This window comes from Myotis daubentonii, chromosome 12 (assembly GCF_963259705.1).
Source record: "Myotis daubentonii chromosome 12, mMyoDau2.1, whole genome shotgun sequence".
Classification (NCBI taxonomy): Eukaryota; Metazoa; Chordata; class Mammalia; order Chiroptera; family Vespertilionidae; genus Myotis; species Myotis daubentonii.
Genome location: NC_081851.1, coordinates 46,849,767 through 46,860,744, shown reverse-complemented (window position 1 = coordinate 46,860,744; position 10,978 = coordinate 46,849,767).

Here is a 10,978-nt window from a genome sequence, read left to right as displayed (position 1 = left end):
TTCTCTCTCTCTCTCTCTCTCTCTCTCTCTCTCTCTCTCTCTCTCTCTCTCTAAAGTAGGGTCTATGATTATATCATGTTGACAACTACTCCAGTAAAATAGTTTTATATACCTAAGCTTCCCATTTCCACAAAGTCAAATAAGCAGTTATTCTCTCTCTTCACTAAAGTGACCATGGTTGGGATATAGAGAAGGTATAAAACAGTGTTTAGAGCACAGATTCTGGAATCAGACTGCCTGAGATTGACCTTTATCTCTACCTCTTACTACTTTTATAACATGGAAATATTACTTACTGTCCCTATGCAACAATTTCATCTGCCATAAAATGGAGATGGTACTACCTCTTTCTCATAGGGACTTTGTGAGGAATAAAGGAGTTAAATTTTGAAAAATGTACAGAACAGTGCAGTGCTGTACAGAGAACTTAGTAAGTGCTCACCAAGCCTAGCGAGAAGCAGTCGTAGAAATTGAAGTGTCTATATCACATGGGTAGCTGTGAAAGGAGCATGTTGAACTGAAGAGCTTTATGGTTGGTGGGTACATCAGGAGGAAAGCAAGGGATGAGCATACCACTTAAATCCATCAGTATAAACAAGCACTCAGCAGCCATGGAACTTATTGGTATTTTCTAGAAATTATAATTAGATTCTAGAATTAAGAGATTGTGTGTTGAGTGTAGAATTTATTGTAATGTAGAACTGTTGGTCTTGAATTTTTTAGCAATATTACACCTGAAAAAAAATTAACTTCTTTATTTTTGAAAAGTATTCTTCTTGGGTATAGAATTCTGGGTTTACAGGTTTGTTTGTTTGTTTTCTTTCAATAGTTCAAAGCTGTTTCTCTACTGGCCTCTTCTTTACATCATTTTTAAAGAGAAATCTGCTGTAATTCTTATATTTATTCCACTGTATGGAATGTGTCTTGGGTTCCAGATGCTTTTATTTTTTTAAAATATATTTTATTGATTTTTTTTTACAGAGAAGAAGGGAGAGGGATAGAGAGTTAGAAACATTGATGAGAGAGATCGACCAGCTGCCTCCTGCAAGCCCTCCAGTGGGGATGTGCCCGCAACCAAGGTACATGCCCTCGACCGGAATCAAACCTGGGACCCTTGAGTCCGCAGGCAGATGTTCTATCCACTGAGCCAAACCGGTTTGGCCAGATGCTTTTAATAGTTTCTTTTTATCATTGGTTCTCAGCAATTTGGTTGTAACGTACTTTGGAGTAGCCTTTCTTTATGTTCTTGTACTTGGGTTCATTGAGATTCTTGTATTTGTGTTTTATAGTTTTCATTAAATGTGGAACATTTTCAGCTATTATTTTTTCAATTTTTTGCCCCAAACCCCTTCTCTCCTTGTAGGATGCCTATTACATGTATATTAGGCAAGTAAATGTATCCCTTAGCTAATTGATACTTTTAAAAAATTATTTTATTTTAGACTAGAGACCTAGTGTACAAATTCGTGCACTGGTGGAGTCCAGCCAGCCCACCCCATGGGGGCCGATCAGGCTAGGCCCATGGTGGGGATGCAGGGGGACTGCGGCAGTTGGCCAGCCGGCCCTGCCCCTGATCAGGGTGGGTGGGGTGATCAGGGGCTGGGCTGGCCAGGGGGAGGGGCCGTGGGAGGTTGGGGCGGGGCCAGTAAGGGCCCCTATTGGGCCGATTGGTTGCCACAGTGCGTGTCATAGCGACCGGTCATTCCGTTTATTCCAGTCGTTCTGATATTCTGGTCACTTGGCTTTTATATATATAGATAATGGTTCTATTGCCAAATATTCATATTTACTAATATTTTCTCCTACAATGACTAACATGCTGTGAATCCCATCCAGGTTAGTTTTCATCTCTTAGGAGTGTTTGGTTTTATTACCTCCATGTTTCTCCTGAATTCTTTGAACCAATAGAATACAATTATAACTGTTTTGATACTCTTGCCTTCTAATACTAACATTTGTGTCTATTTTAGGTTCATTTTAATTTATTGATTTCACTGATCATTAACATTGCATTTTCCTGATTCTTTGTATACTTGGTAATCTTTTACCCTGTTGGGTGCTAGTTAATTTTGTACTTCCATAAATATTTTTTTTCTTTTGTTCTGGGACACAACTAAGTTACCTTGAAAGTTGAATTTTGGAGGGTCTTACTTCTTTTTAATATATTTTATTGATTTTCCACAAAGAGGAAGGGATTAGGATAGAGAGCTAGAAACATTGATGAGAGAGAAACATCGATCAGCTGCCCCCTGCACCCCCCCACTGGGGATGTGCCCACAACCAAGGCACCTACCCTTGACTGAAATTGAACCTGGGACGCTTCAGTCCGCAGGCCAATGCTCTATCCACCAAGCCAAACCCATCAAGGGCAAGGAGGGTCTTACTTTTAAAAAAAATTGAGTACAGAGCAGTGTTTAACCCAAGGCTAGTTATTTCTCACCCGTGAGGCAAGCAACTTCTGTACATCTTCACAGTGCTCTGGGAATTATGAGGTTTTCAGTCTTTGTGGTGGGCATAAGCCTTCTCCCAGCCCTGTGAGGGCAGCAGGCAGTGTTTTCTCTAACCCTTTCTGCTACTTCTTTTTCATCGCAGGCTTGTGTTGATAAGTGCTCTGCTATAGGCCTCTGCAGTTGTCCAAGGTTCTTACTCAATACAGTCCTCTTTTCTCTGGTACTCTGTCACTGCCTACATTGACCCCATACTCAGCTCTGTCTCTTCAACTGAGGAAACAGCTGGGTTCTGCCTGGGTCTCCTTCCCTATCCCACCGCCTGAAAACTCTCTCAAAGCTTATGTTCATGGAAATTGTAGGCCTCATCTCATTTGTTGTCACTGCTTAAGGATCACTGTTTATTGCCTGATATCTAGTGTTTTGAACACCATTATTACTAGCTGGCATTTCAGTTTTTTTCAGGCAGAGTTAAATGTGGCCCCTTGACTTCATCTTGGTTAGAAGCAGTGACTGGTTAACACTCTTATTGCTCACTTAAGGGCTTCTTGTTGGGAAATAAGATCCAGGACCCGACGTCTGAATTTTCAGTTTTGAACTATGAATACTGATAGGCCAGAGGCTTTCTCCACCTCAGTGACCTACATGTGGTTGTTAGGAACAAGCAGTTGGTGGTCCCTGGCAGAAACAGGGGGTGCAAGAAAAGCTTCTAGAGCAGCAGTTCTCAACCTGTAGGTCGCGACCCCTTTGGGGGTCGAATGACCCTTTCACAGGGGTCGCCTAAGACCATCGGAAAACACATATATCATTACATATTGTTTTTGTGATTAATCACTATGCTTTAATTATGTTCAATTTGTAACAATGAAATTGGGGGTCACCACAACATGAGGAACTGTATTAAAGGGTCGCGGCATTAGGAAGGTTGAGAACCACTGTTCTAGAGAGTCTGTCCTGATAATACTAACATCCCCCGCCCCCGCACCGTCCCCCCCTCCCCACAGCAATCCCAGCTACAATTTTCAGCACTTAGGGCTAAAGCTATATATAAAACACCTGTATATTATGCTCCTTTAATAAAAAGTCAGGCCATAAAAATAGGTAAACAGTTTTCTTAAGAGACCCATGGATTTTATTTGAAAGATAAACATCTAAATCCGAGGCTCCAAAACTCATGTATAAAGTTTTGAAGACTTAGTGAGACGTTTTACTGATTACATGCAGTACCTATTTTTGTCAGTTTTTGCCAACTGCAGCTCCAAAATAGTTCCAGGGCCTGACATTTCACAGGATCATTTGCCTTTTAAATGTGTTGCTCACTTTTGTATGACTGATCTACAGCTCCTAGGACCAAACATTTTCAATAAAAGTTTCAGCAATTACAAAAGACAGCATTAAGTTCTCACACCATGTTTTGAAAGGCTTTAGGTTGTTAACATTGAAATGGATGTCAGGTTTGAGAAAGGAAAAAAAAGTACTTTTTTTTTAACCTCAAAATTAATGTTTTCACTTCAGGACCTGCAGAGCCGTGTCTCCACACATTTTCAAGCTTGCTGCTCTTCCACGCGTATGTAACTCAGGGCTCGCGAGGCTTGACTGTCCTGGGGAAGATCAGAACCACAGGAACCATCACCAAAGACTATGTTCCTAGTCCCTTCCCTACATGCTTTATGATCATTTCAGTCTTCTTCACATGTCTGGTGCTGGGGATTTCCAGGGAGCATCTCAGTTTACACTTCTCAAACTAGTCCTCTTAGCATAAGATGTCTTTTCCTTCTCCTCCTTTCCCTTATGTTTCTGTGGTTGTCTTCTGCCACTGCTAAAAGGGTGGCTCTTTACTGCTGCTGGCAACGATGATGGTTCTCATGACTACGGATGAAGGAGTTGGTCCTCCCCTTGTCTGATGTTCGGCTCACTATGGTGTACACCAGGAGCACCAACATGGGATGGCCTCACCTCTTGAAGGCGTCTCCCTATGATAGCTGATGCCAAGCAATAGTTGCTGCCAAGCAACACCTATGCCAAGATTCCCCGTGCCCTTTGCCAAGAGGTGCACTCTCCAGGTTACACACTTTTGTTACCACTGCTGCTGACTTCTCGAAGCCTGAATAATTCAGGGAGAGATTTTATGAAGCCACCCTTTGTTTTGTTTTCGTCCTCCCTCCAGCTGCAGTCATTCCACCCCAGGATTCAAAGGAAGTAACATTTGAGCTTATACATGGAAGACAAATAGGGGAAAGCAAGACTTACTCACAGAACTACAAAAAAGTCCTTATGACTGGAGCCCATGTGGGAGAAAGTAGCCACACAGTCCTGGGGTTCAGCTGTTCTCCTTGGTAGCGGAGCCCCTCTTTTGCAGTTCACTGCTCCAGCACAAACATCTCCACTTTCCCAGGAGGACCTGATTCTTTAGGTAAATATCCTGCAAAGACATGTGCCCCACCAGTATTAAACATGCCTAAATGTGCCAGAATTCTCAGGTGAGCCCACATTGGGTTCAAATAGGTATCCGCTTGGAAAATATTAATGATGCATTTCAGTGACAGTGGAATGGTACAGCCTACAAGTGGGGGGCGGGGGGTCAGCTGGACAAGTGCGGACAGCTGTCTGCTTTTCAGGAGCTGTGTGTGGGCTGGGCAGCATTGTGATGCTCCCTTGCTACTTTGGGATTTGCCAAATCTAGAAAAGCACTGTGATGGTCTTACATGGTTTCCTAGAATGACTTCTGGAAAAGAATAACATGGAAAGGAAAGAAGCCCGAAATGATCATAAAGCATATAGGGAAGGGATCAATTAGGCAATATCTTAGCATCACATCGGTTCTGATGCCTTCCTCTAGCCAATGGAATGAGGGGCTTACACTAGGCCACATGACGTCTGGGTGAGGAAGAGCTAATGAGTGTGGGACAGCAAGTTTCCCAAAAGAGAGATTAGGGGACTGTTAAGAGAGTGAGAAATAGATATTACCATAGCAAAAGCCCTAGGTATCTCCTCACCAGGTGATCAAAAATATTAGCATTGAACACATGTGGTGTGCAAGGAACAAAACATTCTGTGAGGAACAGTGAGGATGGCGATAGCTAACATTTATCGAACGCTTTCTGTGTGCAAGGCACTATGCCACCTGCATTTTCTGATTTAATTCTAAGATCAACTTGATGAAGCACATTCTCTACTGAGGGTGGGGCATTTACTCAGGGCACACAGAAGTGGAGTCAGTGGATTCCTTCCTTTTAACAGCTGCACTGTGTAGGCATACCTACCTCATTTTATTGAGCTTTGCAGATGTCGCATTTTTCCAAACTGAAACAATACCCTCCACCCCCAAAATATTGATTCGCTTTATTGTGATACTCACTTTATTGCGATCACCTGGAACTGAACCCGCAATACCTCTGAGGTATGCCTGTATAGCATGATTCTCCCCACTAGCATCTTACAATCTAGTTGTACAAAAAGTATTTATATTTTAAAAAATTATTGACACAAGGCAGTAAATAGTGTATCGTGTGCAATATGCATAAATTGTACATAACACACATGCCATGGTATTTCCAAAGAAGGGAAGTTCTTTTCCAGTGTGGATGATCAAAATCTTTCACAGAGGAGGTTGGATTTGGGCTTGCCTTGAAGGAAAAAACAGGACATGAGAAGGCAGAAATGAAGTGGGGAGGAAATAATAATTTTGATAAGGAGAATAAGAAAATTTTAAGCTAAAGCATGAGGGAAGTCCTAATCATGATTCTTTTACTTGTAAATGGATAGTTTACCCGCCAAAAAGAATTTATTATGTGTATTTCAGGCAAATTTCCATGTATTCAGGGTGCATGTGTGGGAAGTATAGGTGCATACGTACATGTTTCAAATTATTAATCGAAAGTGAGAATGATGTATTTGGAAGTAGATCTGAAGCCTGAATTGGACTCATATTTACCTGGATTACATGCATAGAGGGCTTTCATATTTTTTGTGAAAAAAATTGTCCTTGAATGATAGCAATAGAAGGGGAGGCTCACCTCATTGAACCTGCTTTCTGATGTTCTTTATAAGCTTTTATGTGATTGGTAGGATCTCCTGAATTGGGATCAGGCCCTCGCAGCTGTGGGGCAAACTTGTCACTGACCACCTTTGTTGGCAGCAACATGATGCTGCCCTGAGCGGACATTGTTAACCTTCTCTGTGGTTTTCATCTCATGCTCCCCAACCTTTAGATGTATCCTTTTAGAAATGCATTTTTTTTAAGTAGGACTTGTTTGTATCTCCTTTGCTAACTGGAAGAGTGAGAGAATTTGGGATTCCAATATGATGGATAGAACCTAGGTAATTAGGGAAAAGAGAATCATTAAATATTTACACGAATACTGATGCTTTTGTTAAATAGCCCTTTTCATTTGAATTCATTCTTGTTCTCATTTTCTGCTATTTCCATCTCTCTGCCCTTTTGCATTAATGGCACACTTTTGAATACTAGACGCTTTGGTGGCACTCTTGAAGGAATGAAATTGCTTCCACAACTAGGATACAATTCATGTGGTTGCCCTCTATCACTGTGTTGCTATTTGACTATAGCTGCTTCTTGCTCTAAGTTTTCTTGCCTATTGTGCTCTAAGGAGGCAAAGTTTCACATTTTAGAAAATACTCCGTTTTTCTCTGCATTGGCTTAGGGCTGTACATTATAGTTTGCTTCTCTCTCTTTTGCTCTGTCTTCCTTCCTCCTTTTTTCTATTTTCTTTCCTTCCTTCCCTCCCTTCCTTCTTTATTTCTACCTTAGAGCAAGTTGAACTTCTCTTCTTATCCTGAGTGTAGCTTAGTGAAATAGTTCTATTGGAAAGATCCTATATAATAAAAGCCTAATATGCAAATCGACTGAACAGCGGACCAACTGATGGAATGACCAGTCGCTATGATGCACACTGACTACCAGTGGGCAGACGTTCAACACAGGAGCTGCCCCCATCCCGCAGGCCCCAAGCCAGCCAAGGTGGGTGCCAGAGCCCCCCCCCTCCAACCCTGATCGCTCCATTGGTCGCCCCACAGATCAGCCCTGATCACCGGCCAGGCCTGGGTACCCTACCCGTGCATAAAATTTCGTATTATTATAATTCAATTGTAATGAAGAATGTTGCATACTGATAGAAATTTAGTGTCTCACATGGGAATACTTTATGGTACCTCAGTACATGGTATCACAACTGAATAACACCATCCTAATAATATTTGGGTAAAAATTTCTAATAACTATTCCTGACCCAGTTTCTCTAAAAATACCCTTCATATTTCCAGCCAGATATTCACTGATATTTCCATTGATGTTACATCTGTATTTCCCTCTGATATAGGAGATCTGGAAAAATTATGCTTACTTAAATCTAAATTATAACTTGAAAGTTGTCCAAAAATATCCTGTATCTCTATAAACACATATTGTAGTTATGAACAAATGATATCCAAATCTTACAGACTAAATGTCAAAAATTTTTAATAAAATAAAGAAATGTCAGTGTCACCCCTTAGACATGACACACGGGCCACCTTTGTAGGCAACTGTCATATTGCATTTAGCCAAAGAGATCTACTTTATTAGTGGTCCATTGCAACTTTGATTTTTATTGCAAGATCAAAAGCAATTGGCAAATAACCTTTAAAATATAGTCTGCTACAGTATGTCAGCCTTGTTTTTTGGAATTTGGCAATGATGTCTTTCTTCATAAACAATATCAATGATCACTTACTGCATCATGACCACCCAAACCAAAAAGGAAGTTGAGATATTTATTGCTTCTCACCTCTGCTCTTTCCTTGAGACATGTTCTATCAATAGTTTCTTGAGTCCTTCAACCCCTTGTAGGTCATTTACTAACATTTTCATTGTCTGCTCATTCGTGAGCAGCAGGCAAACCTGGCATTGGGCACCCAGGTGGAGTGCCCAGCACAGCCTGTCAGGGCTACTGTAGAAATGCTGTTGAGAGTCAGGTACAGAAGCTCTCCCTCAATTATCAGGAAAATAAAAATGATTTTTAAAATAAAATTCTAAAGATCTTTTTGAAAGCATGTATTGATTGGGTAACTTATAAACAGCAGATATTTATTTGTTTCTGAAGGCTAGAATACTAGATCAGGATGCCAGCATGGTCGGGTTCTGGTGAGCATCCTCTTCAAGGTTGCACACTTCTGTCCTTTCATTGCATCCTCACAGCAAGGGAAAGAGGGGGAGATACTCTTTGGGGTCTCTTTTATGAGGACACTAAATCCCATTCAAGAGGGCTGCACCCTATAATCACCTCCCCAAATCCCTACCTCCTGATACCAACACACTGGGGGGGGTAGGATTTCAACATATACATTTGAAGAGTGGGGGGACACCAATATGTAGTTCATGCCAGCATGCAAAGCGAAAAAGGGCAAGTTCTTTAAGAGACAGAAAAAATAAAGAGCTGTGAGAATTCTGTGATAGAAAATGTTGGCAGCTGGGCTAAACGTAGTGTGTCTGCACCTTGGTGATCCTCAGGAAACTGGTGTGAGTTTAATGGTTGCATTTTCTCTTTCCTCCCTCTGCCCACTCACTCCCAGGGCTCTAAACCAGAACTCCAACTTAAAAATAAATCAGATCTCACTGAGCATTCGATACATATGAGTGTGTTTGTGTTTGTATCTAAATCCCCTTCTGTCCTCTAGATTGACTTTTCACGTCATACAAGTCACACAGCAAGACAAGCAGCACTCCTTCAGGAGTTCTGGTAGTGATTGCCCCTTATGGAGCTAGCAGGGCACCCAGACACCTAGTAAAGATCTGAAAATCATGGGAATGCAGTCAACTCCTATGTGTTAGGCTTTGCCCAGGTGCCATTTCTGTGCCAACCTTCACACTGACTGCAACTTAGCACTCTCCCATACTTGACCTTGAAGGCTGAGCTTCTGATTCTCATGACCTTGCAAGGGTCAAACAAATCGTGCCTACCTGGTATCATCTTGTCATACCCCAGAGGCATTGTTCTGGAATTCACTAGATGTCTCCATTCTAACCTCTCACCTATGGCATAGAAATTTCTGTAAATTTCCATGTTGGAGTAAAACCCAAGAGCTGGCAAAGCTGCATAGCAGTAGGCTTCTCTTGCTCAGGTCTACCGTCCACCGAATGCTGATGTGCTCTTGAAATGAGGGAGCTTAAAAAAACCCTTGTTGACATCAGTCTAAGATCTCTCTGTCTGAGGTACTATCAGGGAATTCGCAGGGCATTCATCAAAATCAAGCTGATGCAAGCATGAGTACTCACAAGAAAGAGCCCTTTTATGCTGAAAACTGCTGAAGGCTGGAAAAGGGGCTAATTTATTTAAATTATCCCTCTAAGTGTCAAGCCCCACACTTTCTGGAAGGGTCTGACAACTGTGGGTTACAGAAAGTTTTCTCAAATTTATAAATAAATTAGTGATGGTAGAAAGTTAACCTGGGAAATCAGAGTAACAGGAAAGTAATCGCCATCGATGTTGATGCAGATGTAGGAAAATACAGTTTTCTGCTATTAAGCTTTTAAATGTCAGCAAATGGCAGTTTAGTAGATCATTTGCTAATAATGATTAAATTTCTCATTAAAATGTTTCCTTCATTATTCTTCAGGTAGAAATGTGTAATTCAATGATTGTTACATCAATTACACTTAAAAAGCTCATTAAAATACTGAAATATTATCTTTGGTAGTCAAAGGACTTTAAGAGTACTGTACTAATTATAAAAGAAATAAACTCTTATAATAGCACCATTTGAACTGATGCCTTATAAATTCTTAATGTAAAGCAAACATGTAAAGTTTAAATCAAATATATAGATCCAATAAAACAAAACCTTTTTAATCTTGTTTTACCTTCAGAAGGACTCTGATTATTGTAATTAAATAATGCATGATATAATAAAGATCTAGAGCATGTGATTATTTCATTGGCAATTGAATATTGGTGCTTTTTATTTATGCAAGCAATGTATCACAGGCAATATGCATCAAGCATTAAAATATTGATACAATTACACCTAGCCTGCCGAACCAATAAAAAAAAATCTGTGACATGACTCTGCTGATGATACCAGGACAGTTTGAAATCCTTTTTAAATTTTAATACTCTGATGTGCTGGGTTATGCTAATTCTGCTAAGAAATAATGCCTCCAAGATTCACTGTTGTGCTTTTCATTCCTGTGAGAGAACAAATCCAGCTTTGCTCAGCATGGCTAAGTAGAGTTTGCTTTTCTGCACACATTTGACCATTCTTTTTTTTTTTTTAAAGATAAAAAGAACAGTAAAGGTTTGGGGCAAGTTTGTTTGTTTTTCAGGGTATTCATTTATATTATAATGACCTTTCTCTAATTTTCTCATTTACTGTGTTGCACGGTTCCCTTTAAAACATTCAAATGCTTTTTATTCTTAAGTCCTTCCTCAACAGAGCAAAGGGCTAGGGAAGTTTTCCTGGGAGCTGTTTTATTATTAAAGCCTTAGGAGGTGACTACGTGGGTCGCTGCCCCTGTCCCACACCTTCTCCATGGA